The sequence below is a fragment of the Magallana gigas genome, chromosome 2 (genome assembly GCF_963853765.1).
Source record: "Magallana gigas chromosome 2, xbMagGiga1.1, whole genome shotgun sequence".
Classification (NCBI taxonomy): domain Eukaryota; kingdom Metazoa; phylum Mollusca; class Bivalvia; order Ostreida; family Ostreidae; genus Magallana; species Magallana gigas.
Genome location: NC_088854.1, coordinates 13928396 through 13953303, shown reverse-complemented (window position 1 = coordinate 13953303; position 24908 = coordinate 13928396). Strand labels below are relative to the sequence as shown.

At 33.3% G+C, this 24908-nt stretch overlaps 1 pseudogene; it reads right to left on the bottom strand.

Annotated features, from left to right (window-relative positions):
- LOC136272740 (epidermal growth factor receptor-like) overlaps positions 1-21267 on the bottom strand; it is an 86757-nt pseudogene extending 65490 nt beyond the window's left edge.
- Between the last annotated feature and the right edge of the window lie 3641 nt (positions 21268-24908).

The window sequence follows — 24908 nt, the reverse complement described above, 5'->3', positions numbered from 1 at the left end:
CCTTTGGTAGATTTACAATCACAATACCTTTTATATATATTTATATAACCTGCCTCCCATCTGTACCCTCAATTATTGTTAAGTACTGTTAAATTGTATGCTATGGCAATGTATGTAATGTATACGCCAATAAACTACTACTACTACTAAAAAAAAAATATTAACTCTTCATCATGGCTTCTATACTTAGAATATACATTATATGGGTGATTAGTATTTTATAAAAAAAAATCATTCCTTTATCCAATTAAAATGACTAAATTGTTACAAAAGAACATGATTTCAAATCTTCTTTATCAGGGTTTTTGCTGTGTTTTACTCGTGTACAACAACATTTAGATTACTTTAACATTGAAATAATGCAGGGTTATGCATTGGGACTTGATGTTGTTGCATTCATGTCATTACAACAACACAGATTTCTGCTAGATAATTCCAAAACCTATGCTCCAATATATAAATCGATTCCAATGCAACTTTAAGGAGCTATATCACTTGATTCTCTGCCTAGGAAAAATCTCTCATCATAAGTGCTAAAACCCCTAGAGTACTACAACTCATAGAATCCACTTGCCAAGCAAAACTTGTAATGGGGAAACATTCTTAGCATCAGCAGGGGCTACAGGTGTGGGTGTCAATTCAGCGACTCCTACAACACTTTGGCATAGTACTTTTTATTTCCCCATTCTTGCAGTAGTGGTACATCAAGACCAGATTTGATGATCTGCAGCTTTTCTGTTATCTAGGTTAGAACATTAATTATTTTTTTTTACACATATCCATCCCACCTCTTATTCCATCTCTGGTGTATTTGCGTCCACAATTCCCGCTATGGGTTTTCTTGTAGATCTCTCCTTTAATGGGTTTCTGCACTACTATGATCGTGAGGTTAACAAGTTTTACATCATCTAGATTGCTAATAACTAAATCTGCAAATCTGGCAATTGTTTTGGCAAGTGATTTTCATTGGTACATTGTCAGACCTACCAAGAAACAGAATCAATTTTGCACGTGCTCCTCTTGAACAGATATGACGAGAATATCTGCCGATTTTTGTCAGCACGTTTGATGGCTGCCCCTGGCTTTTGAATGATCATATGTCCCATGATGCTTCACGTTATCTTTTCAGTGTCAAATCATGATGATTGCAACTGCAAATCTAAGGGTATTACCGGTGTTATATAGTGCCTTTTCCCCCTAGCCATCTTTCCCCCCGGAAAAATGGCTATATAGCAGTTCTTCCCCCCGGAAAAATGGCTATATAGCAGTTTTTCCCCCAGGGAAAGCTGACTATATAGTGGGCTTTCCCCCTTTTTATAGTCAGATTACCCCCACGGAAAACCTACTATATGGTGGATTTTCCCCTTTTTTTTACATTCCGGCCATGTATATGGTGGACCATTCGTGGCAATAATTTGCAATAATTGATATGATATTAATTTCTCATAAAAAGGATAATTATGGCATTTATTAATTAATTATTAATTAATTACTTAGAATAAAATAGTATTTCATGGGTTTTTTTAACCCCAAATATGAACTAACTTAAAGGCACGCGCCTCCATAACATTCATGTGTCATCATTGTTTATTTCACCTGTTTTTACACCTTTTTGGAACACCTTTTACACGGATTTCGGAATACCTCGAATCTTTTTCATCTAATCGATGCTTATCTACAGTTTCGACTTCGACGTTAGGAACACGTGAGAACACATTTGAGTAAAAATACGCTGGTTTGGAACTTTAATTTTCCAATGTATTACCATCTCTGTATAAGCTTCTCCGAGGGAACTAACTGTACAATCTTGACTTAATTTTGTAGAGGAAGGGAATAAAAAGTGGAAATGTATTACTCCCTTAATTGTCCAAAAGGCTATCAATTTTAAATTAATACCCTTCGAATTGACAATCTTAAAAACAATTATATACTTCTTCTTCTAAATATCAAACGGGAGACAGGGTGCAATGATATGATGAGAACTGAAATGTTTTAGTTTTATTTTGATTGATGGGGTTCTAAATAATGGGTAAGGGGTATTTTAATTGATTATATATTAAAAGCATGTGAAAAGTTAGTGTTTACAATTTTGTTTCAAAGTTACGCATATTCATATTTTTTAGCACATTTTTTACGAAACGCGAGATTTTATGATGTAAACATTTTGTTTAAAAAAAGGAAATGTCTTCACTTCCATAACAATGTCGGTATCTTTGCTGGTTACTTTGGAAAATGTGAAATGGAGCCTGAACTAACCTTATGTATATATTTACACTCAGTATTTGCTAATTTTCCACTTTTAAGTTTGCAACGTGATTTATAAATATACAATTTTGAAAACGGTGCCATATAAATCAAGATATACGATTCACTTACCTAAAAATCGTATATTACTATTTGTTTCATATTTTTGCAATAAAGATTTACTTGTGTACCAAATTATATCTTCGAACAATGAAACAAGGGTAATTAAAAAAAAAACCAAACCTCCAAAAAACCAACACATCTATTGTGATGAGCTGACTTATATATAAGCTTGGTCTTCTAATCAACTAACAAGTTAAAAAAGTCATGTACATGTATGCGCTTAGGTTGGTTATTTATTTTTGATTTTCGGTTGCTCGTTTTATGAATAAAAGTTTATTGATTTATTTATCTAGTTATTTATTATATCATTAGTCATCTTATGAATTGATAAAATGTTTTGAAGAATAATGAATTTACCTGCGTACCTTTTTAAAAAAAATTGTTCGTAAACTTTGGACTATATATGATATGGGCGCCTTAGATGGCCCCCTAAAATGAACATCGTCGTTTTACTTCAATTCTTTTTTTCCTTGTTTAGATATATATATGATGTTTATACATAATGTTCATTTTGATTCAAGTGCTACATTTAAGAAATATGACATCGTAAAGACAACCTTTTCCCGCCATTTTTGCAATTTTAGCATAAAACAGCTTGTTTTCAAGCAGTTTTTCTTTCAGAAAACATAGAGCGCATGCTTGAACAAACAAAATATTTTAATCAGAGATATATATAGCCAAGACTAATAAGTAACAAAAAATATCTTTGTTCAAGCATGCACTGTATATTTCCCATTCGTAAACGGAGAAAAAAAATGTCAATTTTTGACCGATTTTGATTGAATTGTAGTAATAGCGTTACTTCTGACGTCATATACTGCAAGTGAGTGCAAATAAATCAAATGAATAGGTAAAAAATATGTTTTAAATCAACTCTTCTAAAAAATAACATAACATTTTACTGTACCCGAAACACTTAAAAAAATTGCGAATTATGGGGGCCAAATTTAAATCATATTATATATAGTTCTTAAAAAAGAAAAGCAGAATCGTAATTTTCAATCATTTTGATAAGGAAATATATGAGCGATTGTGTATTTTTTAATAATGTTTTTACTTTTAAATGACCGTAAAAATATGTTCATCTGGTCATCTTTAGTTTTTGAGATATGGGGCCCTAAAAAATACATTTTCTTTATAATTGGATTTCAAACATCGGGCTCGACAACAAAGGCCCCTACCCTGCATGGGGGCTAAAATTTTCAGTGTCATCTACTAGTGGTATAACATTATCACTGTGAAAATATGGTTAAGTGGTCATCTATAGAATATGAGATTCGGATCCCCACTTATAGAACACTATTCAATCATTATAATGGGGTTTTAAACATCGGGCCCTGAAACATCAATGGCCCCTACCCTGAGGGCTAAAATTTTCAGAGTCATCTACAAGTGGTAAACCACTGCCACTATGAAAATATGGTGATATGGTCATCTCTAGTTTATGAGACATTGGACCCTTAAGAATATGCACTATAATCATTATAATAGGATTTTAAAAATCGGGCTCTGAAGCATTGGAAACAAAATCTCTTTAAAACAGAGGTTTATCCTGGATAAAATTTTCAAAAACAGACAGACAGTCTGATAGATTTATCAAAAAATTCTTAAAACATTCTCGCTTAGTACAATTTCAGAACACAGAATTATGCATATAAGTGTATAACTTGTAAAACCAAGTTTTTTTTTTTCAATTAATTACCTAAATTAAGTTTTATGTGTAATTCCATTACACACATGTTCAATTTCAGCATAGTCTATAAAAATAATAAATCGGCAAAACGAAACTTAGCCTTTATAGATGAATGCAGTTGTACATGTATGCAACCTGGGAGTGTAGAAACATTAATTTTAATCCTTACTGGATTTCCATCAATTTTTTTTATAAAATCTGAACCAAAATCGTGAGGGAGAAACCCTACTATGGAGGAAAAGCTACTACATAGTAGGTTTTCCCCCAGGGGGAAAAGGCTACTATATAGTAGGTTTTCCGGGGGGAGAAGCTACTATGGGGGAAAAACTGCTATACAACACCGGTATTCGAATGTCTATTGAAAACCAGAGGAAAAAAAACTTTCCCAAGACCCACCACCTATCCTTCTTTGCTTACTCTAAAAGTTTTTATAAACATTATCCTACTGCACTCCAGAGACATCTTATTTTTTTTAAGAAGCTTACAGCGCAGGTGAAAATTTCACACTTTTATCTGTTCTTTCAGTTTTTTACACAATAAATATCTCTGTGTCATTGAAAAGTCCAAGAAACTGAATCAACAATATACATTTATACTTATCTTAAAAGTCTGTAGATAAGACATGTTTATATTTGTATACCTTAACAAAATATGGGTACATTAGGTGTGAACACATAGATTAAGCCTATTTTTAAAGAGCTGGGCCAACCTTGCACTTTTATGGGTAAGTACAACACCCAATGTTTTAATGCTATAGACACAGGAAAATTGTCTTCAAGGTCATCAAAGGGAAGTTTGAAAACTGTCAATTTGTCATTATTTTCATTGCCGACAGACCTGTTACCATTCCAAGCTACTTGTTAATTCGGTACTGTTGTGAAGGAAGAAAGCTGCCCCACGACCATTTATCTAGCATGTATTGCCAAATAAAGCTTCTTCTGATTTATGCTGGGGGAAATTAATATTGATTGGACACTACTGTATATGGAGTATTTCACACTTCAAAAAGTTATCTGTCTTGTGAGTTTCCTTCAGGCAGAAATGAACAAAAAAATACTGACTACAGAAACACTGGGAGATCTGGTGAAGCAGACATAGAAAGAAATGCATACAAATCTAATATTCATATAGGTTAGGGCTGCTTATGATAGCCTCTGCAGATGTAACATTCAACTTGTGACTGGTATTTATATCTAGTTTTCAAAATATTCTTGAGATTAAGATGTTAGTTTTCTTAGTTAAGCTTATCGACTGCATGCTTTCTCATTAAACATCAGGTACGGCCCAGGGAAATTTCCAGGGCTGGCATTGCTATGGAAGACAGCAGAAACTCATGGAACTGAGCTGATGATAACTTGCATTTTTTTTTCTCTTTTGAACTAGTAGAAACAGGTGATAGATAGGGAATGTGGGAAATGGTTGTTAGCTCAATCACAGTAATTAATCATCCCTTTCAGGTGTGGTTATAGGTTTGATATCAGCTCCAAACTGCACTCCTTATAAAAGATTAAATCAAGCAGATGATGACATCTCTTGGAAATCAGAAAGTGGAAATGTGATTGAAACACAGCATGCTAATTTGCAATCACTTCCACCAACAGTAATGGGTCATTTTTAAGCAAAAGAAAAAAATATAATTGCCACAAATTAAATTTCTTGGTATTGGCAAAACAAACTCACTATAATGAACGGTCAATATTGGTATAAATCCAAAATTTGTTTTTTAGCATTCAGAGCACACAGTGTATTGACCTTTTAGAAATTGATAGTTGGCATATATTATTCAGAGGGAATTATAGATGCATTGTGACAAAACTAGATTATTAGTGATATACATGCATAATCTATGACCTCACATTGCAATTGTCATTCCAGCATTGAAAAAAACAACAACAAACACATATCCCCGGGTGTTTGAAACAAAAATATCTACATCCAATGACCTCATTTTTAAAATTCTAATTTTCATGTGAATAACAATAAATATTTTTTTAGACATCCATGCTAGGTAGTTTCATTATATATACACAATGCATTATTCAATACCTTATCGTAATGCTTGCATTATGTGCATTTAGAATGATTGAAGAGCACTATATAGATGACATATTATTTGTCTTGAACTGCACCAGAAATTTGCATCTTAACAACGGTGATTTGTCAGAAATTGAAAACACAACAGTCAATCAAAACAGCCTTGCTTTGATGATGACTCCAAGCTATCAAACTACCATTTCAAAAATTGTTTCAACAGAGAAAGATATTGAGCAAGACAAATCCACATCCTGGATCAAATCCCTTTCTAAGCCCGATCTACAAAGGTTAGTGCCTCCCTGGTGCCCCTCCCCAGACAGAAGAGTCTGCTGCACACTTGAGAGGCTGAACACCATCTCCAGAGTGCACACCAACCCTTAATCTGTGATGGAAGAGAAGATAATCGTGGCCTTATCTCTTTTTATCAGGATATTAAACACCTGCCACAACATTTTTGGTTGGAGGTAACTTTATGATGCTCACAAAAAGGGAGATCACCCTTCATGTGTCTTGAAATGCCAGTGTAGCCTTATACTGGAGAAAGCACTTGCTAGTGTGTGTCAAGAGTACACTTTTTATTTAACACATACATAATCTGTTTGCATTTTTCCCCCCGAATTCTGAACCATGATGGCATCTCCTCAGAATATCCACTCATGAATCAGGAGAATCCGTCTTTCTAATGGTTCTTTTAATCTTGTTCCAAGTTTCAACTATGACTAAATGAAGTGAATAATTACTGACTTATAAAAGACAGCACCGAAACTATACACATTTCCTTATAATCTCAATTGTAGCATGTAAATTTCCTCAATCAACTTTTTTATCTGACCCCAGCCTACATTGTTTGGCCTTAACCTATATGTATAGGAGTACCCAGTATTGGTTGACTAGAACTGCCAAGCCCAGATTCCTGATAACCAGCCATGCCCAATTCTTGGAGGTTTTCAATAAAATTACTAATGGCTATATTGAAGCCCCCCTGATGATTTCAGACCTTTTGATAAACATTCTGACTGAGGGAGAAAATATCACCTACTGCTTCTTTTGGCTAATGTTATCAAAGATTTTGCTTCCAGGGACTCTGATAAAGCCTTAATGTTAGTGCAAACCTATCTGCTTTATGGTGCAGGTATTTTAAATGTAATCACCCAATTTCGATTGAAAATCCCTGGTGCATACAGACAAGTACCAAAAAATTCTTGAAATTGATTTCCAGTGTTCAGGAACATTTTCTATCAACTTCAACAAGATTGACCCTCCTAAGTTCCGTCTGTGCTTTTTCAAAAACTAGTTCCACATGGTCTTCCTTTCAAGATAACCAGGGATTAGTTCCACAAAATTTATCCTGTTGCTGGTATACAGGCTGGATTCATTATGTTAATAATATATTAGTATTTGCGTCCTTTATGTAGCTTAAGAAATTATTTAGTTTGTGTAGGATTCTTGAAAATGAATCAATATCAAAAATAAGGGGGAAAAAAATCATCAGTTTTTCATAATTCTAGAATTGTTTACCTTCATTACACCTTTACTATTCTAAATCACTGTTGTAAGATATTCTTTCATAACTATAGGGCTTAGAGACAGTAGTAAAATTAAGAATATGGTACAATTGTATTAAAAAAAAAACTTCTTCACATTCTTTACATGTTAACTACATTCACTCCACGTGGTATGCCGAATGTCTTAACCACATCGTAAAATATGTTCCGCCTCATTGTGTTTTGTTCATTGTAATCAAACTTTGGCAAATATTTTTACACATGGCACATACTCTCTCCACATCATTAAATGCGTAAGGATTTGGATCATGTAAAATGGAACACCTCTATAAAGTTGCCGAAAGATTGCAGCAATACAAAAATTTATGATATTAACCTTTTATTGGAGGATTACCCACTTTTTCTATTTTCTGTCGATTTCTCTGAAGTTGCAAATGCAGAGTGTTTCCTGGTTTTAAACAATTAAAATATGTTATCATAAATGCTCTTACCAATGACATTTTTAAAAATGTCATTTACTGCCTCAAGTATTTCCTTAAGTGTCCTTACTTCAATTTGTGCATCTTATACAAAACTTAACAGGTGTTTGGAGAGACTATGAATTCTTATTTCATTTTTCTCTAAAGATAACTTTTAAAAAATTTTGAATTCCATATTTCAAGCTTGGGTCTGTGTGGCACAGAAAAATAAGCAGATACATCACAACTTAGTTATGCTTAGTTAAGTATGCATATTTCGCACATTCCTTTGAGAGAGTATGTAACGGGGGAACACTATAGCCAGCAATACATACACATGTATAAAACTGTAGACAGTAGGTGAAACTTACACTAGAATACACCCATTACAGTGCTACAGCTGCCAGGTATGTACAACAAACAGGTGATGTAAAAAGGAAGATCTTAACTTCAAACACACTGGCCCACATAATAAATGTCCAAGTTATTTTCAAAGGGGAAAACCAACTATTTAATGTACTTATCTATATATACCAATATTCTTCAGGAGAACAAAAAAATCTAAGAATTTTAACTAAGGACCTGATCTTGTTAAAAAGTTTGTTAAAAAAAAATACTTTTCTGAGGTCAATGTTTCTTCATTTTTTTTTCTAACATAATCACAGTTCACTCCAGTTCTGTGAAAACTTCTAAATTATAGATATACTCCATCTTTTCCTTGATGACACAGTTTATCTAGTTCCTCCTGTTTATATGATGTCTTTTTTGGCTACTTGATCATGTCTGATAGAAAATGAAAAGGCCAAAGTCCTAAGCATCTCCTTGTGTTGTCAGCAGCAGGGGAGCAGCGAAAACATTAGCAACGATAAGGATCAACATTTTAAGTGAACATTGACACTGCAGCAAACAACGATCATTTCATTTTTTAACTCAAAAAAGTTTATTGACGTGAATCATTAATTTCTGAATGTAAGTTTAATGACTTGATTGTGACGAGTTGTGGCTAAAACCTGATGTGTGACAGGATTTTATCATAATACACTCCTTCTTAAATAATAACAGAGCAACATGTTCTTAAAACCGTACCAGTCCTTATCTCATTAAATAACAGGATTTCTTTATTCTTCATGTCTTGTCCCTCGTAATATTACTATAAAAAAGAAGAGCTGTGCATGAAATGTGTTGAAATTATTACTCATTTCAAACTTCATGAAACATTTTATATGATGCTTCACTGGAATCTTGTGACCGAATCCTGTGTGTTATAAATCAACCTTGATAATATTGTCACAGATAGCTTTATATTTCACAAGTAATGACAATGAATAATTAAAATGACAGTTCTTGCTTACTCGAGCATGTTCAAATCTTTCTGCATGCATAATTTTTAATGAGAAAATTTTTCAATACACAACATTTTGTGTGAAAAACAGCCAAATAATATTCAACTGGAGAAAGACTGGCTGTACACCAACGATCCAATGCTCGTCTTTGCGTCAATTTCCACATCCAGATGCTTCTCACATGACTTAACAGACAATGATTGCGATGATATCAGAGGAATCTTTCAAGCTGATTTTTTTTTTAAATTTCAATCAAAACTCTGTACTCAATCTACTTTCTGAGAGTTTTTAGGGATTTTTCCAGCAAAAATGTCTTATCTTCTAAAACCATATTTCTTAAACAGTTACACCATTCAAATTTTCTACACTGAAGAATCAGCCAATACCAGCATTATGCCAACTTCACATGAGAAAGTGAAGAAAAAAATAAATAATAGAAATATTCTAACATGTGCTACATGCATGCATGGTCAAACTAAATTAAAATGACTTGACAGCAATATGAATAAAAGTTTATAAAACATTGACCATTTTTAAAAATTTGAAAACTTGTTTTTTGGGATTTTTTAGATTGCTAGCTATCATGTAAAATAAAAATAAGCATAAATTCATACATGTATTAATTGAGTAAAACATACAGAATGCTTTTTTTAAATGGCAATCCATCAAATCAGCCTATAGATGAAAGCCTCAAATCAAATTCTTAACAATCTTTTTAAAATGAACTGCCTGGGGGCTTGGCATTTAGAAAATAAACAGACAAAATGTACATACTCATTGGCATACTGTCTTAGGGGAGATTACTATGTAGATTAGGAGAAATGAAATTCTGCTTTACCACCTTTTCCCATCATATAAAGATTAAGCACCTAAATATCATCCAACAAATCCCTATATCTTGTATAACTTCTATAATATGTAACCTCTTTTGTATAGGTAACTTTTTAAAAGAATTCTTAACACTGTAATACAATTTAACTCTTCTGTCTGGGTAAAAAGATTTGGTTAATAAATTCAAAAAGAATAAGATCTAAACTGTCTGCAAACAAAACATGAAATGACTTGTGCGGTTGTTATCAGTGTATACAAACATAAGCTCGCCACTTCTCGGAAGGAAAACCCTGTACCATTTCCAGATTTCAAATTATACAACAGATCGCCAGGAGTCAATGCATCTAAATATAGACAGGGGCACAGTTATGAAACAAACAACAAAAATAAGGTCAAAGAGGTTTATCTATATGAAATGAAAATGTACATATGTATAAAAACATTTGAGAATTTTATGTGGAATTATTTTTGCGCGCTACATGTATCAGTTAGTGCATTACAAGAAGCCCTTTCATAACCCCATAAACGTGCGCACCCCCACAAAAATGGACCGAACTGACAACAATTGTTTCTGCAAATACTGACTATAAATTTCGAAAACATTAAATTGAATACTATAGAAGGATTCAAAATCAATTTCTTTTCAACTTTGCTTCAATAATGCATTAGAAATATTTATTCCTTTTTAAGTTATTGACAAGAAACTTTGGACGCCTCTAACTCCCTAATTATAAGGGCCAGCCCCTTTTTCGGTATACCGAATGAAAGGTCTGGGTAAGACCAAGAACTTTTAAAATACATGTTATAACAAATTTTTATCAGGTAGAAAACTAACACGGAAAATACCCGATTTTTTTTTTAATTTTTTTTCTTACCTTTGTTTCAACATCTATACCACCCCTTTTATTTGCATTTAAATAATAAATAAAATATATCTCGCACAAATTCAATGTATTAGCTTCCAAACCAGTCCATCTTTGAGACTCTGCCAGTCATCGTTAAAGCTAAACCCCCTGGACAAAAGAAGTCGTTAAATTTTACTAAAAGGGGAATAACTCAAAACCGGATAGAAGTTTTCCTCAACTAAAATATGCAACGACAACATCACGCGGCATGTTATCAGTCCTGAAAATTTCAAAACAATCGGTGAACAAACGAGCGAGATATTAAGGATCAAAGTTGGCGTCTAGAAGAAAAAAAAAAAAAACTAGAGCAAAGCTCGTTGCAAAGCAACGAGTGGGTCTTCCGTTAATGTCGGAAGTAAAGCTGGAAGTTCCTGTAAGAAGCAGAGCTCTTAAACCAATAACAAGAGTACCTTAAATAAAAAGATGAAAAAATCGAATTATTCCTGGTACGACTTAACAAAAACCGAATAATTTTAGGTACGACTTAACAAAAACCTTTCCGATTTCAAGATCGACTTAACAAAAAAAATCCGAATGTGTTACAGTACGACTAAACAATTAATTTTAAGGTACAAGTTAATTTAATCAAGAACTTGATACTAATTTCTTAACCAAAAACGCGGAATCAAAATTTCCGGAAAAATCATTTTTTGAACTCGTATATCTCTGAAATGCATCGTCCGATTTTAAAACGGCTTTCAGTGTTAGATTCAGCTAAATAAGCTCTATAAAACACATATTAATTTTTGATTTGGTCAGAAAATTCATTTTTTCGAAAAATTTGATTCCCTTCCGGTTTCGACCGGAAGTGACAGATTTTCATTTCCAGCCATATTACAGAGGTAAATCGATTAAATCATAACCATTGAAAATTTCAAGCCTCTATCTTAAAGCGTTTTTGAGAAACGCCGCGGACAAAATCACTTATTGAAAATTTTAAAAATGACGTAACGTAAAAAGGGAAGTGACGTTTTCAAAGAAACTTCACAAACTTTGAGGTATTATAGTTGCACACAACCTCTGAAAGTTTCATCAAAATCGGTTGTAAACTTTTTGAGTTATAAAGCCGAAAAGGAGTACGAAAAAAAAAAAAAAAGAACTAGAGCAAAGCTCGTTGCAAAGCAACGAGTGGGTCTTCCGTTATTGTCGGAAGTAAAGCTGGAAGTTCCTGTAAGAAGCAAAGCTCTTAAACCAATAACAAGAGTAACTAAAATAAAAAGATGAAAAAATCGAATTATTCCTGGTACGACTTAACAAAATCCGAATGATTTTAATTACGACTTAACAAAAACCTTTTTGATTTCAAGAACGACTTAACAAAAAAATCCGAATGTGTCCAAGTACGACTTAACAATTATTTTTGGTACGAGTTAATATTACTTTGAACATTACGCTATTTTTTAAACCAAGGACGCGGAATCAAAATTTCCAGAAAAATCAATTTTTAAACCCCGATATCTCTGTAATGCATCGTCCGATTTTCAAACGGATTTCAGTGTTAGATTCAGCTTAATAAGCTCTATAAAACACATATACATTTTTGATAAAATCAGAAAATTCATTTTTTCGAAAAATTTGTTTTACTTCCGGTTTCGACCGGAAGCGACAGATTTTCATTTCGAGCCTTATTACAAAGGTAAATCGACCAAATCATAACTATTGAAAATTTCAAGCCTCTATCTTAAAGCGTTTTTGAGAAACGCCGCGGACAAAATGACTTTTTGAACATTTAAAAAATGACGTAACGTAAAAACGGAAGTGACGTTTTCAAAGAAACTTCAGAAACTTAGAGGTATTATAGTTGCACATAATCTCTGAAAGTTTCATTAAAATCGGTTGTAAACTTTTTGAGTTATAAAGCCGAAAAGGAGTCAGAAAAAAAAGGAAATAGAATAATAATAACTAGAGCAAAGCTCGTTGCAAAGCAACGAGTGGGTCTTCCGTTAATGTTGGAAGTAAAGCTGGAAGTTCCTGTAAGACGCAGAGCTCGTAAACCAATAACAAGAGTAACTAAAATAAAAAGATGAAAAATATCGAATATTCCTGGTACGACTTAACAAAATACGAATGATTTTAAGTACGACTTAACAAAAACCTTTCCGCTTTAAGAACGACTGAACAGAAAAAATCCGAATGTGTTCAAGTACGACTTAGCAATTATTTTTGGTACGAGTTAACTTTACGATAAACATTATGCTATTTTTTAAACCAAGGACGCTGAATCAAAATTTCCGGAAAAATCAATTTTTAAACCCCGATATCTCTGTAATGCATCGTCCGATTTTAAAACGGTTTTCAGTGTTAGATTCAGCTTAATAAGCTCTACAAAACAAATATTCATTTTTGATTTGATCAGAAAATTCATTTTTTTGAAAAATTTGTTTCACTTCCAGTATCGACCGGAAGTGACAGATTTTCATTTCCAGCCTTATTACATAGGTAAATCGACCAAATCATAAGCATTGAAAATTTCAAGCCTCTATCTTAAAGCGTTTTTGAGAAAAGTCCGGGACAAAATGACTTTTTGAAATTTTTAAAAATGACGTCACGTCAAAACGGAGGTGACGTTCTCTTTAAATTTTTAACATTTTTAAGGGACGCCAACTTGCAAAAATCTCTGAAAATTTCATCAAAATGGGTAAAAAACCTTTTGAGTTATGAGGCAAAAAAGGAGTCAGAAGAAAAGAAAAAGAATAATAACTAGAGCAAAGCTCGTTGCAAAGCAACGAGTGGGTCTTCCGTTAATGTCAGAAGTAAAGCTGGATGTTCCTGTAAGAAGCAGAACTCTTAAACCAATAACAAGAGTAACTAAACTAAAAAGATGAAAAAAATCGAATTATTCCTTGTACGACTTAACAAAATCCGAATGATTTTAAGTACGACTTAACAAACACCTTTCCGATTTCAAGAACGACTTAACAAAACAAATCCGAATTGTTCAAGTACGACTTAACAATTATTTTCGGTACGAGTTAATTTTACTTTGAACATTACGCTATTTTTTAAACCAAGGACACGGAAACAAAATTTCCGGAAAAATCAATTTTTAAACCCCGATATCTCTTTAATGAATCGTTCGATTTTAAAACGGCTTTCAGTGTTAGATTCAGCTTGATAAGCTCTATAAAGCACATATTCATTTTTGATTTGATCAGAAAATTCATTTTTTCGAAAAATTTGTTTCATTTCCGGTTTCGACCGGAAGTGACAGATTTTCATTTCGAGTCTTATTACAGAGGTAAACCGACCAAATCATAACCATTGAAAATTCCAAGCCTCTATCTTAAAGCGTTCTTGAGAAAAGTCCGGAACAAAATGACTTTTTGAAATTTTTTTTTAAAAATGACGTCACGTCAAAACGGAGGTGACGTTCTCTTTAAATTTTTAACATTTTTAAGGGACGCTAACTTGCAAAAATCTCTGAAAATTTCATCAAAATCAGTTAAAAACCTTTTGAGTTATGAGGCAAAAAAGGAGTCAGAAGAAAAGAAAAAGTATAATAATAATAATAAAAAGAAACAATAGAATAACAAGAGGGTCTTCCGTTGGAAACGGAAGACCCTAATAATAACTAGACACGATCTCGTTGCGAGCAACGAGGAGGTCTTCCGTGCGATTTTTTGAAGGTTATATGACCTTGACTTTGATATTTGACCCTTTATCTTCTTATCGGGGCAACAAAAAAAAATTGATGGTTGAATTTTGTTAGGAACATCATTCTCAGCATTTTATTCTATATTGATTTTCAAAATGATGCTTTTTAAAATATTTGTTCTGTTTGAGGTATGTTATCAACGTTTTGTACTTCTGGCCCCTTAAAACCCATTAAAAACCCCTTAATACGGAACACATGATAAAATAATTATAATATATTGTTAAATAAATGTGAGATGAACATTATTGCTTCCTTAACATATAACAAAATATTTTTCAGTAAAGTGCTATGGAAGAAAGACTTTAGAGCCCTTTTGGTCCCTAAATTGAAGGGCCAGCCCCTTTTTCTTGGCATCATACGAAAGTTCTTTTGATATTAAACATATTTTGTTCAACAAGTGTTTAGAAATTCTTTGCCGTTTTTGAGCTATCTGGGATATAATGTTTTAGGGGCCGACCCCTTATCTCCTTATTGGGGCCAGATAACGATTCTTTTTTGATTGAATATTGTTTAAAACATCACTCTAAGCACCTTTTATTCTATATTGCTTTTCAAAATATTTGTCCTTTTTGAGATACATTCGATCGAAGTTTTTGACTTTTGACCCCTTGAAACCCCTAATTACGTAACTAACGCATAATAAAATTTTTATAATGTACAGTTTTATTAGTGAAAGATGAACATTTTTGCTTCTTAAACATATTACAAAACATTTCTCAGTAAAGTGCTATGGAAGAAAGACTTTAGAGCCCTTTAAGCCCCTAAATTGAAGGGCCAGCCCCTTTTTCTTGGCATCATACGAAAGTTCTTTTGATATTAAACATATTTTGTTCAACAAGTGTTTAGAAATTCTTTGCCGTTTTAGAGCTATCTGGGATAGGACGTTTTAGGGGCTGACCCCTAATCTCCTTATTGGGGCCAGATAACGAAACTTTTTTGATTGAATATTGTTTAAAACATCATTCTAAGCATCTTTTATTCTATATTGCTTTTCAAAATATTTGTCCTTTTTGAGATATATTCGATCGAAGTTTTGGACTTCTGGCCCCTTAAAACCCCTAATTACGTAACGCATAATAAAATTTTTATAATGTATAGTTTTATTAGTAAAAGATGAACATTTTTGCTTCTTAAACATATTACAAAATATTTCTCAGTAAAGTGCTATGGAAGAAAGACTTTAGAGCCCTTTTGGCCCCTAATTTGAAGGACCAGCCCCTTTTTCTTGTTATCAAACGAAAGATCTTGTAAATATAAATTTTATTTGCTCTATATGTTATGGTAAAATATTTTCAGGAAAGGAGATAACGAACAAAAACCATTAAAAATTACGTTGTTTTTTCAAACTCCATTTTCGGGTCCAGGCGAGCTTCGACGCCTTTGAAGCCAGACAACCATAAATGCCTTTAAACACATCTACAATCTTTTGTCTACAATCCCTGAAAATTTAAATTCAATATCTTTTTTCGTTTAGGAGGAGATAGCAGGACAAAATGACCCTCTAAAAATCACTAAAACGTCAATATCTCCCGAACGGAAATGACGTCATTAAAATAAAAAATTGTATATAAGCTTTTTATCAATATCTACAAGATCTGAAATTTTCACGAAAATCGGTCAAGTCGTTTTCAAGAAATCGCTTGTACAAAAAAGCGTAAGAAAAAAAAAATAATAAAAGGGAAAAAGAAACAAAGCAATAACAATAAGGTCTTCCGTTGGAAACGGAAGACCTTAACTAGACACGATCTCGTTGCGAGCAACGAATGGGTCTTCCGTCCGATTTTTTTAATAGATAAGATCAGACTTATTGATTCAAAGATAAAATCGTAGACCTAAGCGAAAAATAGTAAAAAAAAGAATTGCTGCACTCGGGGCTTGAACCCGGGTCGCCTGGGCCATGTCCACGACTCTATCGACTGAGCTACTCAGACTCTCGCTTCAGAACTTTGACGCTTAGTTTCTCGAGAATGCCTTGATCGATTTTAAAACAAATTACATATTCTGAATCAGTGAAAGGGTCACTATCAACCCTACAGAAAAATATCAAAAAAGGAAAAAGTTGAAAAAATCGATTTTTTGTCTTTCCTTCCGGTGACGACCGGAAGTGACGGACGTTAACCATTTAACCTAAGGGCATCCTTCCAAAGATAGATCTATCATCGCTGAAAATTTCAAGTTTCTATCTTCAACCATTATTTAAATATTCGCTGGACAAAATGAACTTTTTAAAAAAGTAAACTTAACGACGTTGACGAACGGATGTGATGTCATATTCGAAAAGATACGTATGCATAGATATAGTTACTGTCTTCTATCTGTGAAATTTTCGAGAAAATCCGTCGAATCGTTTTTGAAATATTCGGTTTTAAAAAATTTGGTGCAGGAAAAAAAACAAGAAAAACTAGATTCGATCTCGTTGCGAGCAACGAGTGGGTCTTCCGTTCGATTTTTGAATAGATTAGCTCAAACTTATCAATTCAAAGATAAAACCGTAGATCTAAGCGAAAAATAGTAAAAAAAAATTTGCGGCACTCGGGGCTTGAACCCGGGTCGGCTGGGCCATGTCGACGACTATATCGACTGAGCTACTCGGACTCTCGCTTCAGGACTTTGACGCTTAATTTCTCGAGAACGCCTTGATCGATTTTAAAACAAATTACATATTCTGAATCAGAAAAAGGGTCACTATCATCTTATAGGAAAAAATATATAAAAATAAAAAGTTGAAAATTTTCATTTTTTAAATTTGCTTCCGGTGACGAGCGGAAGAGACGGCCAACATTCTCTTGACCGAGGTTCACGAGGATATTGCTAGATCTATCATCTCTGAAAATTTCAGTTCTCTATCTTTACTCGTTTTTGAGAAACATCGCCGACAAAATTGACTTTTAAAAATCGTAAAACGACGATAACTTCCGACCGGAAGTGAATTTTTTAAAAGTGTTCCTGCGGTATAAAATTCATATGACTAGGCATCAGCCCTAAAAATTTGAAGAAAATCGAACCAGTCATCTCCGAGAAATCGCCTGCACAAAATTTGTAAGACAAAAAAAGAATAATAATAATAATAATAATAAGAAAAGTGAAAAAGAAACATTACAATAATAGAAGGGTCTTCCGCTGAAGACGGAAGACCCTAATAATAGGTCAAAAGAAACCTAACGAAAACAATAAGGTCTTCCGTTTTCAACGGAAGACCTTAATAAAAAGAAACCGAAGAATAACAAGAGGGTCTTCCGTTGGAAACGGAAGACCCTAATAATAACTAGACACGATCTCGTTGCGAGCAACGAGGAGGTCTTCCGTCCGATTTTTAGGATATGGAATGACCTTACTCTTGATCTTCGTCAATGAAACGTATCAGGAAAAGGAGGCGGGATCAAAGAGTAATGAATAAAAGACTATCTATCCCTTTGGTGTCCCTTATTTGAAGGATCAGCTCCTTTTCATTCATTTTAGTTAAAAAGGTATTTTTGTGTACCGCTAATAAGTGTTTAGAAATTAATTACCATTTTTGAGATATCTGGGAAAATCGTTTTGATATCCGGTCCTAAAACTCATTTTAGGATCCAGATAACAAACAATATATGGTTGTACATTGTTAAGCACATTATTTTGAGCATCTTTCGTTAAATACTGCTTTCCAGAACTTTCCTCTAATTCGAGATATTGAGGATCAAAGTGATGGAGATCTGGCCCCTTAAAATCCCTAATTACATAACATAGGAGTAAATGATTGCCATGTATAGGTGAATAGCGTTAGAATGAACATAATTGCTTCTATAACGTATCACAAAATATTTCACAGTTAAAAGTTATCATTAAAGACTTTAGAGCCCCTTCAGTCCCTTATTTGAAGGGCCAGCCCCTTTTTCATGATTTCAAATGAAAGCTCTTGTCAATTCAAACACATTTCGCTCAACAAGTAATTACAAGTTTTGTGCCGTTCTCGAGATATCTTTAAAGGGTCGTTTTAGGGACCGACCCTGTAACTCCCTTTAAGTACCGCATAACAAAGAATAAATGGTTAAACATTGTTCAGCTCAATATTTTGAGCATCTTTTGTTCAATATTGTTTATCAAAATTTTCCTCCATTTTGAGATATTGGGCATCAAAGTTTTGGACTTCTGGCCCCTTAAATCCCCTAATTATGTAAGATAGGAGTAAATGATTGCCATGTATAGGTAAATAACGTTAGAATGAACATAATTGCTTCTATAACGTATCACAAAATATTTCACAGTAAAAAGTTATCATTAAAAGACTTTAGAACCCCTCAGCCCCTTATTTAAAGGGCCAGCCCCATTTTCATGATTTCAAATGAAAGCTCTTGTCAATTCAAACACATTTTGTTCAACAAGTAATTAAACATTTTGTGCCGTTCTCGAGATATCTTTAAAGGGTCGTTTTAGGGACCGACCCTGAAACTCCCTTAAAGGACCGCATAACAAAGAATAAATGGTTGTACATTGTTCAGCTCAATATTTTGAGCATCTTTTGTTCAATATTGCTTATCAAAATTTTCCTCCATTTTGAGATATTGGGCATCAAAGTTTTGGACTTATGGCCCCTTAAATCCCCTAATTATGTAAGATAGGAGTAAATGATTGCCATGTATAGGTGAATAACGTTAGAATGAACATAATTGCTTCTATAACGTATCACAAAATATTTCACAGTAAAAAGTTATCATTAAAAGACTTTAGAGCCCCCTCAGCCCCTTATTTGAAGGGCCAGCCCCTTTTTCATGATTTCAAATGAAAGCTCTTGTCAATTCAAACACATTTTGTTCAACAAGTAATTACAAGTTTTGTGCCGTTCTCGAGATATCTTTAAAGGGTCGTTTTAGGGACCGACCCTGTAACTCCCTTTAAGGACCGAATAACAAAGAATAAATGGTTGTACATTGTTCAGCTCAATATTTTGAGCATCTTTTGTTCAATATTGCTTATCAAAATTTTCCTCCATTTTGAGATATTGGGCATCAAAGTTTTGGACTTCTGGCCCCTTAATTCCCCTAATTATGTAAGATAGGAGTAAATGATTGCCATGTATAGGTGAATAGCGTTAGAATGAACATAATTGCTTCTATAACGTATCACAAAATATTTCACAGTAAAAAGTTATCATTAAAAGACTTTAGAGCCCCCTCAGCCCCTTATTTGAAGGGCCAGCCCCTTTTTCATGATTTCAAATGAAAGCTCTTGACTTTATAAAGATTTTTTTTCCTACATGTTATAACAAAATACTATCGAGGAAAGAGATATTGAAAGAAAACCACGTAAAATCACGACGCTTTTTTAACCGTAATTTTCGAGCTCGGGCGAGCTTCGGCGCTTTTGGTCACAGGAAAATATATATACCACATGTCAGATCTACAACCTTTTGTCTACAATCCCTGAAATTTTGAACTCAATATCTTAAATCGTTTAGGAGTTTACCCCTGGACAAGCCGACCCTCTGAAAATCGTTAAATTGTGAATAACTCAAAACCGGAAGTGACGTCATCGATAAAAAAATTTCCAATAAGGTTCAGATCACTATCTTTCAAATCTAAAAGTTTCGCGTAAATCGGTTGAACAGTTTTCGAGAAATCGCGTACACAAAATTTGTAAGAAAAAAAAAGAAAAAGAATAATAAGAAGAATAGGGAAAAAGAAACCGAACGAAAACAATAAGGTCTTCCGTTGGAAACGGAAGACCTTAATAATAATAGAAAGAAACAATAGAATAACAAGAAATTTGAAAATTTTTCAGAATAATAGTAAGGTTTTCCGCTGAGAGCTGAAAACCTTAATTAACAACACTCGGTAAACAGTTCTATTATCTTCAAGAGTCTTTTGAACCTTTAATACATAGCTTTGGGACATAGGGGTACCTGCTCAGTTGTTTCTATTACGATCAACATAAACAACAGTAAAGTTAGGAATTTGTGGCATGTGTTAGTTTTCATTTCACTTTTATAATAAAGTTAATATAAAGGCGCGATTTAATGTGTATCGACGCGTCCAAGTTCATAATACGTCGGTGACCCAATTTTACCTGGGACCCCCTTTTTACAAGTTTAATCACAGAGAGGGTATGATATCCAAACCTTATTGAAATTATGACAAAGTACTCTATGAAAAGCCTGTAAGTCTTATACACTCCCTCACATTATTGAAGTTTTAAAAAACCTGAATTACGAAAGTCACCGCAAGACTTCTTTGGGGTAAACTTATTCACAACTAAAAATAATGACAGTCGTTGATAGGCCTATATGACATTTACCTGGTTCTTCATAGTTAGCATTTCCCGCAAATTCACTAATTGTCAATTTTAATCCAGTTAGTAAAACAAGACTGTATATAAGAAAATTCTTTAAACCCATCTTCTATATCAGATGAAAAGGTAAACTATCATTTTGGGCCTTCTTCGCACTCTTCTACAGCGTGTTTGTAAAAGTAAAGTTTTACGGGGATTCTATTTGCTGAACCGAAACGGAAATGGCGTCAGAATATATTACTGTTACCGCGTTATTTTGTCAACAAAAAGCACGTGGTTAACAAAGGTTTGGATGAATATCAAGCTAATCCTCGTTGTAAAATAAAAATTATGTTACTGGAAGATCATATATTGCGCATTTTGTCAAGTTTTTTAAAAATAAAACACTTTTTTAACTGACGAGGGGTGTGGTTATCTCAGTTATCAGTGAGCGTAAAAAGGGGGCGTGTCGCTGGGGGCGGATCTTAAATTCAGAATCAACTCAACTCGATTTTAATCAAATGAACGTTGTTTAATTATTTTTCTGATATTTGTCAACATTACAATCCTAAAATTATTACTTTATATTTGTCAAATATAATCAAGCAATACGTAAGCTTTAGTACAGGAAAACAAATTAAAAAGGAAAGGATTTCTTTTTCAATTAGAAAAAAGTATATATAGGAATAAAAAAGATATAAAAAAACAAAAACAAAAGAGAAAAAAAAACAACAAACAAACTAACAGACAAATAGATATCTTCATGAAGGCACCTTTTGAACCTTATGGCTGACAATAAATCAAATATAAATCATAATCATGTCAAGTATTAATATGATGTTTGATCCGATAGGGATTTAGACAGGGAGAGATTTACCAATATTTCGTAGAATCACATCGTTTTTTCATAAGTACAATTTTCAGTCTTGCAGATGGAACATATTTTTTAATGAGGCCTGAACGTTTATTGAACTTTAAAAATGAAGGTTATATAAGTGTATGTATGTCAAAACAAATTTCGAGGAAACACCAAACAAATTTCGATTGTTTATTTGAATGCGGTTAAATTTATTATTTGACAAATAAAATCAGTATGTAAAAATATAAACAAGTTTCTAAGCCCTCGTTGCATTGAGAACTCTATACATCTACTGCATACGTCAAGAAAACTTTTTCATCAAAACATATATATTTTTGGTGTACAGCAATCGTTTAAAATCAATTATATAACAGCCACACGATCCTTTCAGAGATACGAGAGCCGATGGCATCGGGTCTGGCGAAACCGTGCTTTTGCTCTTATCGCAAAGGTGACGTCATTTTGGTGCGCCAGGGCAAATTCTTCAGTGGTTAAAACACGACGTCACTGCGTATAGATCTTAATTACCCCCGATTTTGAAATTCATTTTTTTTCCTCAAACCGAGATATGTAAGAGTAGTCAGAGATCACTGCCATGTATAACTCACCATAAAAAAAAACGAGTTGGAGTTGGCTGGGGTTAAAATCGTTCTTCATTTCATTTTCAAAACGAAATGTTGTAATGCGTCGAAATAAATCGTAATCTCAAATTTCTACACAACGAGTTACTGTTATATAGACGAAAAGATAAGCCTTGATACATTTAAATATTTTTTTTCCTGATATTTCTAAACTTATCAGTATATATTATAGAAAAGGGAGTGTACCCGGTATCTTTTTATGTAACGAGTGGGATAATATACATATTGAATTAAAGAAACTTTACTATTACAATTTACAAAAATCAAGCCATCTTCCTTATTCTTCTCCCGGTAATAGACTTTTCATTATTTTTATACAATGTAAACGTTTTTTATTTTCTTTGTAAGAACAATATATATATAGAAGTATTAGACTCCCACCGTGGCATTTTATAAAAGGGGAAAACAGTAAACGATTTCTTTCACATACGTCCAGATGTTCACCGAGTTTTATTTTTACGATATTCCGGTGAATTAATATGAATATGTTCTGGTTGTGGAGAACTTTATATTGGAGAAACAAGAAATACATTACGGGAACGAATCCGGATACATAAACAGCACATTAATTCATGGGAATATCGTAAAATAAAACTCAGTGAACATCTGGACGTATGTGGAAAGAAATCTTTTACTGTTTTCACCTTTTATAAAATGTGCGAGTCTATTACTTCTGAAAGACGAGAAAAAAACCATTTTAGAAGAACATATAAACCTAAATTGAACAGTTTATTATAACATCCGTGTACCATTTTGATGTTAAATTTTGTGGAACTAATCCCTGGTTATCTTGACGTCACAATTTTGGCGTATTTTTAAGCACTACACATAACAATGTATTTTAACACAAACATTAAAACACACGTGTAGAAGGATAAAAATATTTTAAAATAACAACATGATCAGATTCACTCCTCAACAGTTGCAAAAACGTCAACAATAATGCCACACACTTCCGGATAATTTCGTTTCAGGGACAGTCATGTCCCCCTCCCCGACCAGGAGAAAATGTGCCATGTCGTATCAAATCTAAAATTCGGAAAATTTGGCGATTGTCAATTTTCCTATATATATATATATATATATATATATATATATATATATATATATATATATATATATATATATATAAACACACACACACCGCTTTCTATCTGGCTTGAATTACGCGCACGGTTTTAACAAGCAAAAATCAAATTAAGCAATGTTATTAGAATTGATTCTCTCCGAGAATGTACATTATACAAAATTCACAACGCTTCAAAACCTATCAAGATGGATTTTTTTTCCCATTTGCTCTCAATCCATATCAGCATCCAATGATCCCGAGGCGAAAGTAATCTTGCAATCACCAGACTACTAAAAAGGATATAAACCATACTACAATGATAAACTAAAAGATTTCCATGTTATGCAACATATTTTAACCCTGAAAATAATACAATCTGCATGCAACCAAAAGCAACAAGAGGCCAAGCGCCTTTTTTGCTCACCTGAGCTACTTTTTGCCCCTAACTTAAAAGTGCCCCTCTAGCTTCTCAGGTTATTAAAAGAAGCTAACAAGATGCCAACTGGGCCATATTATTCACCTGAACGAGAGTTTCTGTATCTCCTTAAATATTTCATATATGAAACTCTTCTAAAATATAAAAAGACTGCAAAACATTCTCATATATTCCAAGAGTTGACAATACATAGAAAAAACCCTCCATAAAAATCAGGCATTGAACCTAATTTTGGAACATAACGCCCTATAGTGCAAGTTGTAAGATAATTCCACTGACCAATCTAATTATCATAGAAGCCTCAGCGTATCGAACATAACAAAATAATGATAAAAACTGAAAAGTAATAACAACAGCCCTCGTTACTTGATATGAAGATATATGAATGCTTGTAAAGTAATACTAATATCACAAATTGAAGCATTGTAGTTCTTGAGAAGATTCTGAAACATACTTCCCTAGATATTTCTGATTGTCTGGTAAGCAAAATCAAAATAAGTCTAAGGGATGCAATATAAAAACACATAACATTTAAAAATATTGTGCAAGGTTTCAGAGTAACTTCTGAATGATAAAGATGTCAGATTTCCCCATTTCAAATCTTCAGAAATCCGTTTTCGTTCCTCTGACATTCTACAAGAAAAAAAAAATAAGAAATCTTCACAGACTTTCAACTGTACTTCTCTGCCAGGAATGTACAATTTCAATAGAAATCATCAAAATTGGCGGCCATGGTAACTTGAGACAGACTACATTGAACATAACATCATACTACTGTCTCTCACACTTTGACGATTTCTTTTACCAAAAATACACATATCTGCCAAAGAAGTACAATTGAAATCGGTAGAAGGGGGAAAATCCCAGAG